Source organism: Protomyctophum parallelum (assembly GCF_964188405.1).
Source record: "Protomyctophum parallelum genome assembly, chromosome: 19".
Classification (NCBI taxonomy): Eukaryota; Metazoa; Chordata; class Actinopteri; order Myctophiformes; family Myctophidae; genus Protomyctophum; species Protomyctophum parallelum.
In genome coordinates, this window is record NC_139717.1 from 23,953,325 (window position 1) to 23,974,979 (window position 21,655).

Here is a 21,655-nt window from a genome sequence, read left to right on the forward strand (position 1 = left end):
CTACGATACAAGCAGCCGGAACAATGGGTTCAGGCTCGGCTGAGGATTTCTCCGGGGCATGTTGTCGGGACAAGGAATCAGCCTTGGTGTTACTGGAGCCAGGTCTGTAGGTGATGGTGTAGCTGAACCTATCCAGGAACTGTGCCCACCGTGCCTGGCGAGAGTTGAGGCGCTTGGCCTCCCGGATGAAGGTCAGGTTCTTATGGTCGGACCAGACCACCGTGGGCTCTTCAGCACCCTCCAGCCAGTGGCGCCACTCCTCAAAGGCTGCCACCACAGCTAGCAGCTCCCTATTCCCAATATCGTAGTTCTCCTCGGCTGGGTCAAAACGACGGGAGAGAAAGGCACAGGGGTGTAGCTTCTGGTCCCTTACTGGCCGCTGGGATAAGACAGCCCCTAGACCGATGTCAGAAGCATCTACCTCCACTATGAATGGCCTGGAGGGGTCTGGATGGAGAAGGACAGGGGCTGTGGTGAAGTGCTCCTTGAGGGCAGCAAAAGCGGCACCGGCAGCAGGCGTCCAGACGTAAGGACGCAGAGTGGAGGTGAGTCGAGTAAGAGGGGCAGCTATGCGGCTGTAGTTCCGAATGAAACGGCGGTAGAAATTAGCAAACCCTAGGAAACCTTGGAGCTGTCTGCGGGTTGTGGGTTGCGGCCAGTCGACGACGGCTTGGACCTTGTGGGGGTCGGGACGGATACAGCCATCCTCCACAATGAGTCCAAGGAACTCCACAGAAGGCGAGTGAAAGACACATTTCTCAGCCTTAATGTACAGCCGATTCTCCAAGAGACGCTGGATGACCATACGGACATGCTGCATATGCTCCTCAATGCCCCGGGAGAATACCAGGATGTCATCAAGGTAAAGGACCACGAATACCTCTAGCATGTCCCGGAGCATGTCGTTCATGAGAGCCTGAAAGACTGAGGGGGCATTTGTGAGACCGAAGGGCATGACCAGGTATTCGTAGTGTCCACGGGGTGTCTTGAAAGCGGTCTTCCATTCATCCCCTTTACGGATACGCACAAGGTGGTATGCGTTCCTGAGATCCAACTTGGTGAAGATAGTGGCACCGACAAGGGGTTCAAAGTTGGAGCTCATGAGGGGGAGAGGATATTTGTTCTTGATGGTGATGTTGTTGAGCTGCCTGTAGTCTATGCACGGCCTCAGATCCCCACCCTTCTTCTTGACGAAGAAAAAGCCCGCTGCCACCGGGGATGTGGATGGACGTATAAGACCCTCAGCCAGACAGCCATTAATGTAACTGTCCATAGCTGCCTTCTCAGGTAGTGAGAGGTTGTAGAGGCGACTGGCTGGAAGCGGAGCGTCAGGACGGAGCTCGATGGCACAGTCGTAGGGTCGGTGAGGAGGAAGAGTGCATGCTCGCTCCTTACTGAATGCCTCACCCAGGTCGTGGTACTCAGGAGGGACCTTGGAAAGATCAGGAGGGGCAAGGCTGGGTCGTTCAGGCAGAGAAGGCGTCTGGGCAGACCGAAGGCAGCGGGCGTGGCAGGGAATGCTCCAGCTGAGAATGCGGCCCGAACTCCAACAGACGTGAGGATTGTGGAGCTCCAGCCAAGGTCTGCCTAGGATGAAAGGTGTGTCAGGAGAGTCGATGACGTAGGGGCGGATGCTCTCTACGTGATTTCCTGAGACAGTGAGGGTGAAAGCCTCGCATTGGTGTGTGACAGGACCCATGGGGTGGCCATCCAAAGCGAATGCAGAGAGGGACTTCTCCAGAGGCACAATGGGGAGACCTACCTCCTGGGCGTAACGTTGGTCCACGAAGCTCTCATCAGCACCAGAGTCTATCAGGGCAGGAACGGTGAGTGTGTGCCCTGACCAGGCAAGAGTGACAATGAACCTGGACTTGCTGGAGCGGGACAGGGGGTCGGACAAGCGGCTCACTCGGAACCCCCGAGCGGGTGAGCCCTGTCTTTTGGCAGTCGGCCTGAGGAGGCTCTGGAATGCAGGATGGGGCAAGAGTCCACAGAGTGTGCTGAACCTGCACAATACATGCAGAGTCCCCGTAATCTTCGGTGGTCACGTTCAGCAGAGGTTAAGCGGGCTCGGCCCAACTGCATAGGCTCCTCACCGGCAGATGTAGCGAGATCAGGAAGGAGAGCAGGCCGGCTAAGGCTGGCTGAAGGTGAGGAAGACGGCCCAGCAGCAGGGCGAGACTGGTGAGCCTTCTCACGTTTGCGTTCCCGGTGACGCTCATCAAGGGAAATAGAGAGGGAGATGAGTTGGTTCAACGTGCAGGGCTTCTCTCTCCCAGACAAGGCATCCTTCACGGGCTCTGCCAGGCCCCGCCGGAAAGCACTGAACAAAGCAGGCTCGTTCCACTGGCAACGAGCTGCAAGGATACGAAACTCTGTGGCATACTCCGCCACAGAGCTAGAACCCTGCTGGAGGGTGGAAAGGACTGAGTCTGCATCCTGCCCATGGACATCATGATCGAACACAGTTCTGAACTCATCAGAAAATGCAGCATAGTCATGCATGTAATGTGCCGAGCCCTCACGACTAGCCATAACCCACCGGCGAGCCTGACCGGTGGTGAGATTTGCTATGTAGGCTATGCGGGCGGCGGCAGCGGAATACATGCTCGGTTGAAGTGCAAAGACATACTCACACTGCATGAGGAATTCACGGCAGTGGGCGAAAGACCCGTCATAGATAGCCGGTGCCACCAGATGGGGCTCTCGAGTGGCTGGCACGAGGGCCGGGTCTGGAGCAGGCCCAGATTGGGCAGAAGCAGGCACGGGGGGGAGCCGTGGGTGGAAGGAGTCGAGCACTGAGTGCAGCAACCTGGTCAGCGAGATTCTGGACCACGGCAGAGAGCTGGTCCACCTGGGCTTGCTGTTGGTTGGCCTGGGACTGTTGATGAGCAGAAACCCCTTGGAGATCCTCTTTAATACTTATGACAGCATTGGAAGCCTCCTTTAATAGGCGAGAGTGTTCATTCAAAACTTGTCCCTGGGCCTGAAATGTTTTCTCCATGCTGGCTGGGTCCCGATGGCCAGAGCTTACTGTTATATTTAGTAAGTGTGACCCAAGTGCACAGCAAGAGAGGAGGCGTTGTTCAGGTTTAGTTCAGGTTTATTCACAAAGGTTTGTATGGAAGGGAGTGGGGTAGTAGAGGATCAGTGGCTCTCCAGGTTGGCCTAGCTCAGCATGGGATTCCAAACACTGAGGAGGAGAAGGAGAGGAGGCGTCAGTCTTCAGAGAAATAACAAAGGCAGGAACTGCAACCGTGTAAAGCTGCACGGCTGGGCAATAGCTATGTAAGGCTAAAACAATAACTAGCACTATACTCAGTTTAACAACACATAAAGGCTTGAGCTGTACTTTACCATACATGTAGACATGTGAAGCTCTGGCGTGGAATGAAGGGCAGACTGGGTTCTTGTAGAGGCAGTGCTTGATTGCAGGATGGAAGACAGGTGCAGAGGATTGGTGCAGGAGAGCAGGTGTGCTGAGTAGAGCCATGGAGTAGTCAGTGAGGGGGGAGTGGCTAAGCCGTGCTTGCATGTGAAGGTGAGGAGGAGTGAGCCGTAACAATTTAGCAGACGCTCTTAATCCAGAGCGACTTACATTTAAGCAAGAACAAAAGCATGGGAATACATCACATAAAAGCATTTATCATGAAACATGCGTAAGCTAAGAAGGTAACAGTGGAATATCTATATGATGAAACTATACATACACTATACATAATAAACTATACATATTCACTACTATGCTATACATATGTACTATGGCGTGCTATGACTATATACAATACAATTATAGTGCTGTCTACATAACATGCTATAAGTCTGTGTCAAATGCTATCTAAGCCAACAGAAATGCTATCTAAGGGGTTAGGGTAAGTGCTATGGGCCATGATGGAGTCTGAAAAGGTGGGTTTTCAGGCTACGGCGGAAGATTGGGAGTGATGCTGCAGTTCTGACTGCAATGGGAAGTGCATTCCACAGTTTTGGAGCCAGAAGGGAGAAGAGTTTGGGACGTGTGGAGCGTTGTCCCGGCGTTTTTAGTGAGGGTACTTCCAGTTTCCCTGCGTTGGCTGATCTGAGTGCGCGGGAGGGTTTGTAGGGTTCAATCATACTTGTAAGATATGGGGGAGCCATACCTTTGGTTGCTTTGAATGCCAGCATCAGAGTTTTGTATTCTGTGCGGGCAGCGACCGGGAGCCAGTGGAGGGAGCGGAGCAGGGGGGAGACATGTGAGAATTTTGGCTGGTTGAAGACCAAGCGAGCTGCTGCTGCTGCTGCTGCACAAACCCTGAAAGCTAATTTCCTTTGTGGTCCAGTTTATTCAATTCACCAAGACATATACAATACAAGAAAACATCAGTATATCCATGGTTCACATGACACTCGCACTTTACGAGCCCCCGCGACCCGACTACGGATAATCGGTTGAAGATGGATGGATGGATGGAGAATGAGATAGAGAGATATAGATAGAGAGAGAGTCCTGTCGTACCCCGGTCATTTAAGGTTCTAGAGGTTATAAGAAATTCTATTCTATTCTAGGCAAATCCTTTTCATGCTGAAAGGTTAATCTGGCATACAGTACAATATATAAACACAAATCAGGACATAACATACAGTTGAAAAGGGCACAGAGGTAGTTAAGAGTGCATTGCAGTAAGTACAGTATGTACTTCTCCTAGACCTAGATGGATTTCCGTTCATGGCTGACAACCCATCTACAATGTAACCATAGTTACTAGGACAGTAGTTGACAGGTGGGCCATATTGTCTCTGGGCCAAACTGCTGCTCTGAGTTCCTGCACAGTTTAGCCTGGGACCGCAAAGTACCCAGTTAACATGAGGAGAGAGATATAACTGTTAGGTAAATTAACTGTAATATGGTAGCCCATTGTAAGGCCTGTTCTTTTTGTTTCTGCATATCTATGCTCTATTGAGCTGTCATTGAATGTCTCATTGCGTGTTGCTTGGCTTCAATTACATTGAATGTATCTGAGCATACAACAATGGACGCACTTTTTTTTTTACTTGAGAGGGAACGCTTTGGTTGTGGCGCATATTCAGTGACACATCTTTTCATTGTCTGTGATTCCTGGTCGCTGGATCCATTGTATAAGAGATCTGTTAATCCTTTCAGATTGTCTCCCAGTCTATTGTCTTTCTCACCCATGCACGGCCAACACACACACACACACACACACACACACACACACACACACACACACACACACCCACACAACATGCATCAAACTCTAGTCTCTGTCTAAAAAAAATATTAAACCTGTTTAACAGGTGAGTAGACCTTACCATATTTCAGGAAGTATTTGTTTCTTCCCACAACTAGCATCACGTTGCGGGTGGTGGGACTGCCAGTAAGCTCTGTGGACTATACTCAATATAGGATGTTATACATGACAGAGCTCTGTCAATTTCAAGGGGAGGATTATTAGCTGGAGAGGGACAAACTCCCCCATGGTAAGAAAGCTGTGTCAAAATATTGGTGTTGGTATATTAGTGTAATAGTGTCATTTAAGTGAACAATCATCAGTAATGTAGAACATGCTGGCACAGTGCCAGTGAGGGACTACTGTTAACCACAAACCATTAGAATTAAGCCAACATTTATGAGGAAGTAAGCTATAAAGGACTGTGATTTGAGGTATTTGATCTCACTTAAAACAGTGCTGTAGTGTATATTATAGTATACATATGCAGTGATTGTTCTTCATTCGCTATGTCAACAGGGCTGGCAGTGCAGGTGACCTGGTTCATCAGTATTGTTGATTCGTGCCCAACTAGCTGTAGTGGAGGTATGCTTTTCTGAAATAATGCATTGCCTTTAAAGTAAATGTCTACATGTTTTTGTAAACAGACAGACAGAAAAAAAACTAGTTCTCATCAATAATCACATAATCACATACGTGCACATTTACTCTTTTCTCACATTTATTTTTCCTTCATTTCCCATTAGATATCCACACCACAGTATTTGTTTTCAAAATGACCAACTGGTTGCCTAAATGGAGTCCAGCTACATTTGAACTTGACCACTGACAGTGAACACCATCGACTAATAAAGCCACCAAGGGTAAGTACAATGAATGGGTTGTTTCCAAAAGCTATAAAACAGGGCATTTTATTTTACTTTACAAATGCTCTATTATGAATTGTGTATTATATGTTGTAGCCAATTAGTATTAGTACTGTATGCTGTATTTTCAGCCACTTGTTCACCCTATAACTGAAAAAGTTCTTTATCTAATTCTAAGCTACCATAGAGTTAACAGGTGTGAGAAAAGGGCTCAGATTTCTATTTAACCATTTACTCTCAGACTTTTCTAAATTATTTAGAAAATAGCTACTTTTTTTTTGTCCAAACTTCCAAACTTGAAAATAAAAAAAACAAGACTATCTATGAACTCACAATCGGATATGTTGGATTGCGAGTTTACAGATTGGTTATTTTCGGAAATTAAATATTTGAAAATTACATTTTCAATGTATTTATTTAATTTCACCTATAATGAGATGAACAAAATTGGGACCACAGGTTTAAAGTGGTTTAAGCACTGGATTAAAGCAGCGAATTAAACAATCAACAAAAAGAGTGATATGCTGTATTTAATATTTTATTTACATTTACATTTATACTGCTGTGCTTTTCAGCTCCAGGGAGCTCAATTCCTGTACTCAACAGTGTGGACCAAAATCAATAAGATTCAAAGTAGACGTAGTAGATCTGTATGGTCTATATAATATACTGTATACATTATAATATACAGACTATGTATTTGATATGTATATGTATATATATATGTATATATGTATATATATATATATATATATATATATATATATATATATATATATATTATATAACTAGAAAACTGTTCACAATAAAGCGCAAACCTTGAGTCATCCCCTAATAATAATAATAATAATAATAGCAATGTGTGCAGTGAAAATGTGTGGCATGTGATTACCAGCTGTACAGTACATCGTCTTTACTGTCCTTTACTATTCCACTGTTACTTTCTTAGCTTACGCATGTTTCATGTTTTTATGTGATGTATTCCCATACTTTTTTGTTCTTGCTTAATGTAAGTCGCTCTGGATTAAGAGCGTCTGCTAAATGCCTAAATTGTAAATTGTAATTGTAATTGTCCTCATTGTACCCATTTATCTCTCTGTCTGAGGCTTGTGATAACAATATTTTGGGGTTGTGCGTGTATGAAATGGCTTGGGGGCTTGGGGGGAAAGGATAATAATACAGGATGCTGATTGTTAATTCCTAATGTTTGTATAGTGGTGGACTGGGAAGAAAAACCAGGCTCTGCCTGAATTTAAATAATGGAAGTACCTTTTGGTACTTCCATTATGTGCAAATTGAGTGAAAACAAAAAACAAACATTTAGTTTACCCGCAAAATACAAAAACTAAAGTTTGACTGTCACAAAACAGTCATATCTAGGGACCTCAAAACCTACTCTAGTGAGGCCTTTAACCTTGAACTGGAGAATCTGGATTGGTCCGATGTGCTCAGGAGCTCACTAGTCGAAGAAGCATGGCTTGGCTTTAAAACCAAATTTACATCAGTACTAAACATCATGGCTCCTTTGAGAACCGTCAGGGTCAAAACCCGCTCGGAGCCATGGATGAATTCGGACATACTGACTGCAATGAAAGCCAGAGACAACAAATGCTCTGAACTTCTTAAATGCAAGTCCAAACTAGCCAAGTGCAAGCGCTTCGACAGTGATCTCCAAACCAAACTGTGCAACCTAAAAGCCCAGTGTAACAAGCTAAGAAACGGTGTAATTGCCATGACCAAATCAGCCAAATGTAACTTTATCAATGATAAAGCCGAGGAAATCAAAAACAATCCTCGGGAGCTATGGAAGTTACTAAACAACCAACTAGGCTGTGGTCGGAAACTAAAAACCAGGTTTACTAACATAAACATCAAATCGAATAACACCCTCATCACTGACAAACTCGATGTAGCCAACCACTTGAACATCTTCTTTACAAACATTGCAACAAAGCTGGTTAGCAAACTGCCCTCCCACTCTGGGCGTTTTGGTGTAGAGCACATCAAAGCCTTCTACAAAAACCTTGGTGTTTGTAAAGATGATTTTAAAATGGCAATGGTAACAACCGAGGAGGTACTTAAAAAACTGAGTGCCCTCCAACCCCACAAGGCCACTGGCCATGACAATATTCCCTCCAAATTTCTCAGAGACTCAGCCTTTTCCATAGCTCCAGTCATCACCCACATAGTTAACCTCTCCATCAAACAGGGACAGGTCCCCCAAGATTTTAAACTGGCCAAAGTAACCCCCTTGTACAAAAAAGGGAGTAAATTAGAACCCGGCAACTACCGCCCTATTTCTATTCTAAGCTCCATCTCGAAAGTGATGGAAAAAATAGTCTATGAACAGGTTGAAAAGTATCTTGCCACTAATAAATTGCTGTACGAGTTCCAATCTGGTTTCAGAACATCCCACTCCACTGACACATGCCTCCTCTATTTGAGCGACCACATCAAACACGAGGTGGATGCTGGAAAATACTGCGGCATGGTCATGCTGGACCTCCAAAAGGCTTTTGACACCGTGAACCACTCCATACTGGTTAACAAGCTTAAAGCTATTGGTTTTGATAGCACATCAGTGAGCTGGATGCAATCCTACCTGGAGGGGAGAGAACAGATGGTGGAGGTGAACGGAACACTGTCCCCTCCCCTCCCAGTGAGCTGTGGCGTCCCACAAGGAAGCATACTAGGGCCTTTACTGTTCCTAATTTATGTTAACGACATGACTTCAGCTTGTGACTGCAACTTGTTCCTGTTCGCAGATGACTCAGCACTGCTGGTCTCGGACAGGAACAAACTGCAGGTTGAAAAGACCCTCAGCTCTGAACTCGGTAGAATCTGCACCTGGCTCGCTGATAACAAACTATCCTTACACCTGGGAAAAACTGAATCCATCCTCTTCGGATCAAATAGTAAACTCAGCAAGGCAGATGGCTTCTTGGTTAGAGTCGGTGACAGTATTATCACACGAAAAGATGAAATTACCTACCTAGGTTCCATCCTGGAGGCTAATCTTTCCGGTGATAAAATGGCCACCAACGTAATCAAAAAAGTCAATCAAAGAACAAGATTCCTTTACAGGATCTCCTCACTGGTCAGCAAAAACACCTTGAAGACCAGTGGCGTAATTAGACCAAAAGCTAGGGTGTTGCGGGGGCAGCGCGCGTGCATTTTTTCGGGTTTTTATCGGGTTTTTTCTTACTTTTTTGCGGTTTCTTGCGGGTCTAAAGGCTAAATTGTAACGTGTCAATGTGCGCAAAGGGCTTGAGACAACATAAGCCTTTTCAAAATATGGATGTTTATTTAAGCACGCAAAAAGGAAAAGGGCACTCCTGACTAGGGATGGGTATCGTTAGGATTTTTCCGAGTCCGGTACCGATTCCGGTTCTGCTTATCGATTCCGGTTCTTAACGGTTCCCTATTTCGGTTCCAAAATGATATAAAAGAGGTCAAATGTTTAACAAAAAAGCTCAATGTCAATTTAAGACATGTAATGAATAAATAGTGTGACATCCTCTTCCTCCTCATTCAGTTGAGCCATTTGTGGATAATATAGTAAAAAAATTAATGGTATAAACTTAAGGTCAATTGTTTTTCACAAAGCTTTTATTACAAAGACTTTGCTTTAAGACAGATGAATAGAGTAGACCAACATCCTTTCCTTTAACAGTTGAGCCATTTGTGGATACTACAGTTACCTCTTACTACTACTGACAATGACAACAAATATGCCTGAGAGACTACACAACATAAACATCACTGCAACACATCACTGCAACACAAAGTCAGAAATCTAGAAAAAAATATCATGTGGTGCACAGTCTGCATGGCATGTCAGAGCAGAGTGTATACTGTAAACTAAATACATGTATAATGAATAGTATATCATCTTCTCCTTTATTGAGCCATTTGTGGATAATATAGTGATTATTTTAAATGTATCTACGGGCGCGTTCGGAAATGCGCCCTGAACGCACTGGTGTGCTCTCTTGTCGTTCGTTTATTCAGTGCACTCAGTGCGTTGCCGTTCGAAAATCCAGTGCGCTGCGCACCGGGTGTGCCGAGTGCACGCACTGAGCAACCCTACCCTGAGGGTAGGGTTGCTCAGTGTGAATGGTGTGTTGTAACTGGTCGTTCGTAAATAAGGCACACTGAACGCACTCTGTGACGTCACCGCCCACCACACTCAACAAACTGACCACATTCCCGGTGCGCATAGCCGAACGCGCCCTATATAATATCGATTCTGTATTTACCCAGGGCAATAGTGTTACTAACGGTTTTGGAACGGTTTTGGACACAGGCTACTTCTCTTATTACCAATAACAAATAAAAGCATGTCTGAGATCTGAGAGCAACACACACGATTGACTGTGTAAATTAGCATCGCTAATGAAGGGGAAGGGGCAGCGTGTCAATGGGGGATCATTGAAAACAAAGGCGGCTTGGTTTGCTACTGTACTAACAGAAATGTGCATGCACACGGGCTGCCCAAAGTAGGCTATCTTTTGTTGTTTTTTCGCCACCTCTCGAAGTTAGACTGGGTATCTGACCCTACGCCGTGATCACACACACACACACACACACACACACACACACACACACGGGTGCGCACTCGAAGTGAGTGCACCGACGCTTTCTCTCCTTGTCTCATGTTGATTCAATGCTGCGCAGTGAAGACTCAGACAAGGCGCAAGATTCCTGTCCCCTCTTAAAAGTTTCCTCCCATAAACTTTACTTGAAAATTACGTTTAAGAAACTTTAATAATGATGTCGCCTCAGTGCCAGGCACAGCGCGTCTCTCTGTCTCTACTCCTCAACAACTAACTTCATGCAGAGAGATGGCTCCGCCTCTGCAAGCCACAAGCCCACAACTCGTCGCTGATGCAACGCGGTGTAGGCTTGTAGATCAGCTCTGTTCCCTGCGCATCTATTAAGGGAAGAAATAAATAAATAGCGTGTGACCGCGTGTCTGTGGGAACCGATAGAGAGAACCGAAATTGAATTATTGTAATGGGTACCCGGTACCCAGGCACGTTCGGTTCGGTACATACTTGGTACCGAGATTCGGGACCCACCCCTACTCCTGACCAAAAAAAAAAAAAAAAAAAAAAAGCATCATTGACTTTTTTTTTTTTTTTATGAAATCGCTAGGGTGTTGCCATGGCAACACCCTAGAGGCCCAAATGACGCCCCTGTTGAAGACCTTAACAGGAGCCCTCGTACAAGGTTTCTTTGACTATGCATCCACCTCTTGGTACCACAGCACCTCAAAGGCCCTTAAAACAAGGCTCCAGACCTCTCAAAACAAACTGGTCAGGCTCCTACTTGGCCTCACCCCCCGAACCCACCTCACCCCTGCCCACTTTGACAGGCTGGGATGGCTTAGGGTCGACGACAGAGTACAGCATCTTGCAATGGGTCTGGTCCACAAGATTCGATACACCACCAAGATACCCATGTACCTGTCTAAATACTTCCTTAATGTAAACGAAGTCCACACCCACAACACCAGAGGGAGTGCAACAAACCATGTACAACCCAGATTCGGCACAAACAAGGGACTAAATTCTTTTCGCTCCTATGCCACCAAAATGTGGAACGCCCTACCAACAGTCATTAAGACATGTGAATCCCTTGACTCCTTCAAAACCGCTCTCAAAGGGCACCTACGGACGGCTGCAATTCGAAACTGGCCTCTGTAAAATCTGAATCCCCCCCACCCCCCCACCCCATTTTCCCTCACTGTATATTGTATCTTTTCCCTTTTTTGCTTCCCATATGATGAATTCCTGTTCTGTTCTTTACCTACAGAGAAATGTCTATTTGTATGTCTCTAAATGTTTGTATGTCCTTAAATGTTTTGATGAATTGAACAATGTGGACCCTGTTGTAAACAAGTGTAATGCTTAATTGGGTCGTCCACTCACAGTTGACAGTCTTTGTATTGAGTTTGTGCTTAAAATGTACTGTAAATTCTACAAACTGTTAATAAAGATTTCAATCAATCAATCAATCGAAGCTTTCAATCTGAAATGTAACGGGTTTTAACAGAAATGTTATCGGGTTTCTGTTGGCCCACACTCGCTTTGCGAGTCCTTTGTAAGAGGAAGTATAATAACTTGGCACCATGCATGCCTTAAATTGACACCAACATTACATAATTTGTCACAACAATGGTCTCTACTGTCTTCAATACACATCCTTTCTGTCTGATTTATGACGGCTCAGACTGGGTTAAATGGGCACGGACAAGTAGGACATTATTCATGAAAATGTTATCCGCATATTGCACTGATCAGAGCAATGATCATGGAGTTATGGCCATTTGAAGTGTTAAACACTGCTGTAACACCACTGTAGCGCCCCATAATGTAAATATAAATAAATAAAATTCATATGTGTGCAATTTAGTTTTTTTGTGTGACTATTCTGTCATGGCAGACCCCTATATGTGCCAGGTTTAGTGCGGTTTGGAGGAACGGTGCAACTGTGACACCAATGGTGCCCCTTGGGTCCACATGTGGTCTCTTGTGTGACTATTTTCAAGTCAGGCCCCTGAACAGTGTTTGTGCCAAGTTTGGTGAGGATCGGAGAAATGCTGTGCCTCTTAAGTCCGGATGTCGTTTGTCCACCAGCCACCATCGGTCCTCACACACACTCACCCTCTAGGCAATTTTTATATAAAATAAACAATATGTATGTTGGAGACTTGGAGTTAATCAAACGTGGGCTTGCACCGGCAGACTTCAATGAATGTTTTGATTGTGCTGCGATTATAACTTTAGAAAATGACACAGTTGTCGTACACTGTTGGCAGATTCCTATTTTTTATTTAATATTTTTAATGAATGGCTCATCATCACATGAGTCACAGTAGTGGGTATAATACTGAATGCTGTGGATTAACATGTGGTGTACGTGCCACACAGTATGTTGATGTCCAGGTGTGGGAGTTACGGTACTCCACATAATTGTTTTGAGGTCAGGAGTCTGGGGATAAAAACGTGCCTGAGCCTGCTTGCATTTGTCTGATGGTAACAAAAACAGTTCAGTGCTCAGGTGACCCTCTGGGCCTTCACCCGACTCCTTTGGGTGTACTGTAGAGTAGAGGTCCTGGCATGCAGGCTAGAAGCTCCACCTTGGTCATGTGCTACTGTACCTGAAATCTAAAAAATAAGTCCTATGTGTATGATTACATACGATATACCCGGACGCGTGAATAGACAATGCATTGTAAGTTGCATTATGTTTTTCCATTCACCATCACAGCTGACACCCGAGTTCACTTCCTAACACCATTGCCTCCGGCTTGGCTGCATGGCCACTCCAACAAACTCGTTTATTGTCTCCACCAGGCCGAAGGCATGTGGGGAGAGTATGTTTTGCACTCCGTCCGTCCGTGTGTCCGTCCGTGTGTCCGTCCGTCCGTCCGTCCGTGTGTCCATGAGCAGCTAATCTCGGCCACCGTTAACCCGGTCCATGCCAAATTTTGCACACACACTCCCTGGATGCCAACGATGAACCTCTGCCCCAAACTTTCCAGAACGGCCTGTTATAGCGCCACCAGGAGGCCGCTTTGTGCAAAACAAGTTTTTGCACAGTACACCTACAGATTTTGTCCAAACATCACGCAAATTGGTACACAGTCTCTCTAGAGCCATTCAACGAAACGGGTCTTTCAGATTTATCAGACTCCATCCTGATTGGTTAAGATTGGCTTCCAAAGTTCACAGGAGTGCTCAGTTTCAAACAAAATGCTGCAAATCATGAACACATCGCGTGATTTCCGTGAAATTGTGCACCCACATTCCCACTAGGCCGAGGACAAAATGCCACATGAACAATTTCAACTCAGCCTCAAGGTGGCGCTATAACTGGCCGAAAAGTGTTTTTACCTCTAACTGCACGGATCTGTGGATAACTTTGTATGCCAACTCCCTAGAGGCCAAGGAAAAACCTTTGTCTGGAATTTTTCACATCTGCTCTTTATAGCGCCACCAGGAGGCCGACATATGTAAAACACATTTTCTATTATTACTCCTTCAGATTTTATCCAAATTTCACGCAAATCGGTACACATGATCTCCATAGTCATGTGATCAAGACAGGATTTTTTGATTTCTCATATTCCATCCTGATTGGCCACGATTGGCTCCTACACTTTTCAGGAGTAGCAAATGGCCACAACTCCTCAACGCAGCGTCCGATTGCGATGAAACTGTGCATGCATATTCCCACTAGGCTGAGGAAGACCTGTGCCGATTGGCACTTTATCTAGTTTATTTTCTTTTCTAACCACATGAACGCTACAGTTAACATTCTGGGCATGTCATAATAGGTGAACATTGGGTGAAGATAGTTTCTGCAACACATCCATTCTCACAACACGCAATCAGGTTGCGGCACGTTGTGAGTTTATATTTGGTGTGTAGAGGGAAAAAAGGAAGGTACACCCTGGGGATACAAAATATATGGTTTAAGTGTTTGTTTGACCTTCCCCTTGTTTCGTTCTCTCTGATCTTCTTGACAGGAATGGCAATATTAACGAATATCTGCACTGTCATTGGCCTTCTACTAACATGCTATATTTTGGAAACACAGGAAGTTTTTGAGATTTCAAGCCCAGCTCCACAGGTAGGCCTGTTGTGTTTATGGTACACAGTAAATGTGGGTAAGGACAAGATCCATTATTGTTGTTCATGGTCTGTGTGTCCCTGGATAAATTAACACTGAGGATTTTACAGTTTAGCCTACCGGATATTCATTTGAGTATATTACATCCTTGTTTGCATATAAAACAAAACAGTTTTCAAGCTAAACTCGGTACCAGTCAAACAATGAATGGATCATTTAGATTTTCTCAAGTTAATCAAGTCTTTATTCTAATCTCAGGTGCCCGATGTTGAAGACTTGTTACCTCACATCAGAGAGAGAAGGAATGGTTAGTGCAATGTACTGTATATACAGTAGAGACCTTTTGATAAGCAACAATTATAGTGGATGCACAATGAAGTAATTTGATGTTAACCTTGCTGTAATAGTGGCTTAATGTCAATTCATGAAATCTTTTTTCAACTCATTTCTGTGTGAAAGCCTGATAATATACTGTAGCTCACCCATTCTTGAGATAAGGGACAAAACTTTTTTCAAACTAGATTATTATTATTTTTTTAAGATACATTCAAATCAAATAGATGTATTTGTAGACACAGGTCTCAGAAGGAACAGGTTTTTCGCATAACATTTCTTTCTAAAATGGGACATTTATGCACTCAATACCTGATTTATGTCAACTCCGTCAGACACACTAAAATCCCTTTTAATTGAATTTGATAATTTCAACAATAATATAAAGTCCTCAGTTATCTTATAATGGCTTTCAGTAATCAAGTTAAGTAATACAATTATTTTAATATTGTTTTGTTCCAATATCACACTATTATGAAATATCCAATTTCTCAAATCCGTCATTTCAACCTTTATTTCAATATTATAACATGAAAACCATGTAAAAAAAAAGAAAAAATCATCATTACGTATCATTTCAGTTGGTGTTTCAATACATAAGCACAAAAGATTTAACATCGAATTTTATATTTCTTTGGAAATTAACAAAAACATCACGGGACGAACGTCTGACGGAGTTGACGAACATCTGACAAGTTTAACTGATTTAGGTTCTAGACCACCTAGGATCTTGATTCTGGTGACTAATCATACATTTTCAAGGATGTGGGATACATTGGTACTATTTAGATTTGTCCTGTGACCATGGTAGACATTTTTCAAAATGGCCGCCAACTTTCTGTTATTTCCCAATAACTCAAGTTCTACACCACCTAGGATCTTGATTCTGGTGACTAATCCTACATTTTCAAGGAGGAGGAATACAGTTGTACTATTTAGATTTATCCTGTGACAATGGCAGCCATTTTCAAAAATGGTGGACCTGCTATTATTTTACGAATTTAGTCAGGGAATATTGTCAGAATAATGTCAAATCTGTGAATACATTTCTTACCAAGAATTTTTTCACCAATGTGTTTGTAAAGGTGTCTACTAACATATCCCACATTGGTTTCTATTGAACCACCCTAGGGGCATTTTTGACAGCTGCTGAAAGTTGGGTACCATACCAAGTGGCTATGGCCAAACTAGGGAGTCTATGGCCAAACTAGGGGTCAAACCCCTTGGGCTAAATTCGGCCATATATCCACTTGCCCAAATGTGCTGACCTCATTTTGTGATGACGGGCCGGCTATGGCCGTTTTCAGCCCAAGGAGTGTTCTTCATGCATAGCTAATGCTTGGAATGCATTCAGAATCATGAAAACTCCCTAGTTTGACATGTCACATGCTACTTAAAGCATAATGAACATTTTGCCTTATATAGGTTGTTGATGGTACCCCAACTTTCAGCAGCTGTCAAAAGTTCCCCTAGGGTGGTTGAATATAAAGCAATGTGGGATATGTTAGTAGACACCCTCCCAAACACATTGGTGAAGAAAATTCTTCATAAGGAATTTATTACCAGATTGTATTAATATCCCCTGACTAACTCATCTTCTAGACCACCTAGACCCGACTTCACCAACAGAGACCCGATTGACACCTAAAAAACAAGTTTGGACAGCCCCACCAATTAGTGTTACGGAAAATAGCAAGTGTCTACCCTAGGCCCAGAGGGAGACACAGAACTTAGATGCGGCTCACATGTTGCACGACTCCTCAACAAGCTGCCACCAGAGATGAGAGCTGAATTCTGCCGTACAATGCTCTGCGGCCCAGGAGCAACCAACACCATGTTGGAGTTCTCTGAGTGGTTGAAGCACGAGTCCTAGCCATATAGCCTGTGCAAAGGCAAACACCTTGAAGACCTGCTTGAGGTGAACAGTGAGCAGTGAACAGTGAGTGAAAGACTGAAGACAGAAGATCTGCCTTCAGGACTATCAGGCAGGATGTGCAGACACTGAAGGCATCAGTGTCGTTCTGTGTCCCCAGCATGTCAACCAAAGCAATGTTACCAAATCAAAGGAGCCATCACCTCAAGTCACCTGGGGCTGGGTGAGCAATCATATCCTGTATCTAGCCTCACAACTAAATACAGACACTTGGCCAGACTGCCGTTTGAAAGGGTCAAACCCTTCATCCTGATTGGGGAAGACCACCCCATCTAATCACACCAACCGAACAAGTGAGGTTGGGGCCTCCAGGTGGGCCAGCAGCCATCTGCACAAGACTGGGCAGGAAAGCAATCTCCAGCCAAGACAATGTAAGTTGACTATAACAGAGCCCCAGAACACAGAGCTCATGAGAAGGATGGAGAAACACTGGCAGGAGGCCACCAAGATACAACGCCACACTGCAGTGGCCAGTGAAGTCAAACTGTGCGTCTGTACCTGAAATGGACAAGTCAAAGGCCAGAAAGCCCACCTCCTTTTAATGTCCTGTCAGTAGCAACTCAACCTGCACCTGAAATAAGCCCTGACCCTTCCCAGAGAAAGTTCATCCTTGAAAATGTAATGATAAGTCACCAGAATCAAGATCCTTGGTGGTCTAAAACTTGAGTTATTGGTAATATAAGAGCAGGTGGCGGCCATTTTGAAAAACAATGGCTGCCATGGTCACAGGACAAATCTAAATAGTACCAATGTATCCCACATCCTTGAAAATGTATGATTAGTCACCAGAATCAAGATCCTAGATGGTGTAGAACTTGAGTTATTGTAAAATAACAGCAGGTGGCGGCCATTTTGAAAACTGGCTGCCATGGTCACAGGGAAAATCTAAATTGTACCACTGTATCCCTCATCCTTGAAAATGTAGTCTTAGTCACCAGAATCAAGATCCTAGGTGGTGTAGAACTTGAGTTATTGTAAAATAACATCAGGTGGCGGCAATTTTGGAAAATGGCTGCCATGGTCACCACAAGACAAATCTTTGATGGCCCTATAGCCAAAAATGTTCCTTAAGGCATGCTCTAACTGTGTGCCAAATTAGAATACGTCCCATTATTCAAAAACTATAATTTTATTGTTTTAGGAACACTTTTGTCAACTCCGTCAGATACATGTCAACTCCGTCAGACACAAAACCTGACGGAGTTGACGTCTGACGGAGTTGACAAAATGTCATTTGTTTTCATCTTAACCCTCTGTAGTACAATGTAGCCATTTTGTTTTTGCTTCATTTGTTAGCTAAACCTAACCCTAAACTAAAATAATAAACATTATTTTGGAATTCTTAACAAAGATCATAATAATGTCCTGACGGAGTTGACATGTAAAAGCTGTGACCTCATTGATATCAACATTGTTTGTTTAAAATATCAAACAATTGAATGCTTGTCAGACCAGGTGCTCCACTGTTGCAACAAATATAAACGGGACTTGGAAAAGGAGTCTTCAGGCTAAATCTGTCGACAATATTTTCTGATTAATTTAAGACTTTTAAAAAACCTGACGGAGTTGACGGGAGACGTGGGACACACATTTGATATGAGATATCTAATGGAAAATATAAATTTAAATTAACTGTGTATATTGTTTGCTATGTTGTTGACAATCTACTTTAATTTAGTATGTATATTTATGTGATTGTGACAGTATTAGACACTTTTTTATCAGTTTGAAATTGTGACCACTTGCTGGGGACAGGCTAAATACAGGCGTTTTTGGGTACAGTGCCTGCTTTTAACTAATTCAGATGGCATATGAAAACAATTATAATGAAATTAATGGCATAATAATACACAACTGTATTACATTTAACTTTGCAAGTGCTTTTATTGTTATGAATTTATTTATTTTTAACATAAATAAGGCTCTTATGTGTGGGACATGTTTTTTCCACTTTTGTCCCTCATCTCAAGAATGAGTGAGCTATAAGCTACATTAAGGGGTTAATGGTGTAGCTCTGTGGGAGGCTATCTAGAAGGTGTGTGTGTGTGTGTGTGTGTGTGTGTGTGTGTGTGTGTGTGTGTGTGTGTGTGTGTGTGTGTGTGTGTGTGTGTGTGTGTGTGTGTGTGTGTGTGTGTGTGTGTGTGTGTGTGTGTGTGTGTGTGTGTGTGTGTGTGTGCATGTGCTTGTGTGCGTGCCCGATCAGTATCAAATTTCTCATGTATACTGCCAGTAGGCCACCGAACCTTTTTCACTTACCTTTTATTATTTTTGAGATCCCTGCATGTGGATCCTGAGATTCCATGTGGATAGGTCGCACAGCTCGTAGTCATGATGCAAAACACTTTTATTAAAGACCACCCGAGTGCCTTCTTCAGGGTAATTCAATAAACATATAAATGCTGCAGAGTTGTCCTTTAAGTAGCCTCAGAAACCGCAGGTTTTTATCCTTTAAGTATAGAATAACGGACAAACAAGAATAGTAATTTTAGGTGTTTACTATACATTTTTGACTGCTAGTATTGTTGTTGGAGGTTCATACTGTACCCATTTAAGTTTTCTACCCTGACAGTGCCTCCAAATCAGTGGAACTACATCATTGATGTTGAAGTGAATGCATCAAGCACTGAACTATTAGACCAGATTCGCTCTGCTGGAAGCTTCCCTCTGCAAATGAATAATGACACCGAAATCACAGACATCGAAATCACCACTGGTGAGTATTGTAGCTACAAAACAAGTTCAGTGACTTCATTCTAAAAGAAAGTACTGTATCTTCAAGGACACTTCGGTGAGTCAAGTGCATTCAAGAAGGTCAGCATGCACTCCTGACATTCTCCAGTTTCTTTGAACTCTTCTGACCTGTGCACCCCGTCAATTTGTGACTGAGTTGTTCTCAATTTTTTTCTAGTTTTACTGTAGCTACAAACAACACACTTACGTTAATTTAACTGCAGCAGATTAGCAGATTACATAAGCAATGCACCTGCAACTAAATTAATTGTGTTAGCATTGTGTTACATCGTGTCCTACTCAAGGTCAGACTTTTGCAGACAGCCATGTTTTTAACCTGCTGTAGTTTATTTTAACCTGAACTACAAAACCAGCATAGGGTTTCATCCCCCTTTTAAACTAAGTATTTTGTAGGCTAACTTCTATAGGCTAATAACTAATAAGTGAAAAAGAATTACATTTAATAATTAAGTGCAAAGAATATTTTCACGTATAGTAATTTCAATACTCTATACTACAATACTAATATTTCTTGCCTGTAGCCATTATTATTAGGAGTAGTATCAATATTCAAATTGAAAGAAACATCTCTGCTTCCAGTGTGCGCTCCAAATGGCAATGGGTACCAGTGTAGATGTGAGGAGCAGTATGGTTGGCCCTACAGCAGCTGTATCACTTATGGAGCCTGTGATAACATCACCACCAGTGGCATCTGCAAATGCATCAATGCCATTCCAACTGATGGACAGTACTGTAAGCTGATATCAGGTAATCGCATTATTCTTTCAAACATGGGAATGCATCAATTCACACCAAAAGATAAGGAGTCTATCAAGGAGTTTCTGTAAACATTAGATCACTGACAATTATTTTGAGATGTGTGCAGTGTTGGTATGACTCACAGATCTGATATAACAAGCAAGCTTATCATACGTATAGTCTGGTGTATGATTAAAGATATACGCCTGGGCTTTTATGCTGGAAAAAGTCAAAGAATTAATCGCTATAACATTTTGTAAAAAAATACAAATTTAGCCCCATGTTCGAATGCCCCCCTGTCAAAAATAGCTAAAATCGCTAAAGCGAAAGAAAGCAGCAAATAAATAAAAAACAACACTCATCTTTTAGGACCTGTGCGTTGCACCAGACTCCCAGCACCAGACACTTCATTCATGAGTGGTGGATTCTTGCGGCTCGAATGGCCCTACTAAAGGCCTCATCGAAGGTTTTTGGGTTTCCTCCTCACGGAGGATGTAGGCTAACCCATACTGCTCCCGGGGTGCCGTCTACATTCCGGCTGTCACCCGCCCCTCTGGTGGTCACCAGACTATACCTGGTTGTCACATAGTCTATTCCAGGGGTTTTCAACTGATTTTGACCCAGGGACCACCATCCTGACTAAGAGCAACCTGGGGACGACCACTATTGTGCGTGGCGGGTCCATCATAGACCCACCCCACACAATAGTGGTGGGGGGTTCATGCACCACAGGGAGCTGGAGAAAATAGCTATAATATCAATATAGGACACAACGCTATAGTATGTCGCAGGGACTTACCCCCAATCCAACCCTCAATGCTGAGTGTCAAGCAGGGAGGCACTGGGTCCCATTTTTAGAGTCTCGGCCGGCGATTGAAACTGCGACCTCCCAGTCTCAGGGCGGACACTCTAACTACAAGGCCAATGAGCTGGTTAGGGTTAGCTAGTATTCATGCTAGCCTTAAAACTGTGTGTTTTACTGTTTTATACCAGTATTATTTGTAACATGGCAGCAACAATAATAACAATTATTGTTATAATACAGTGTATAATATTGATCACCATTTCACTTCTATTCCCTGTAGCATTACTAGACGTGACTGACTATGAGGTGGATGTAGAATTAAATGTGACTGCTGTGGAGACAGTGGAAATCCTCAAGACCCTTC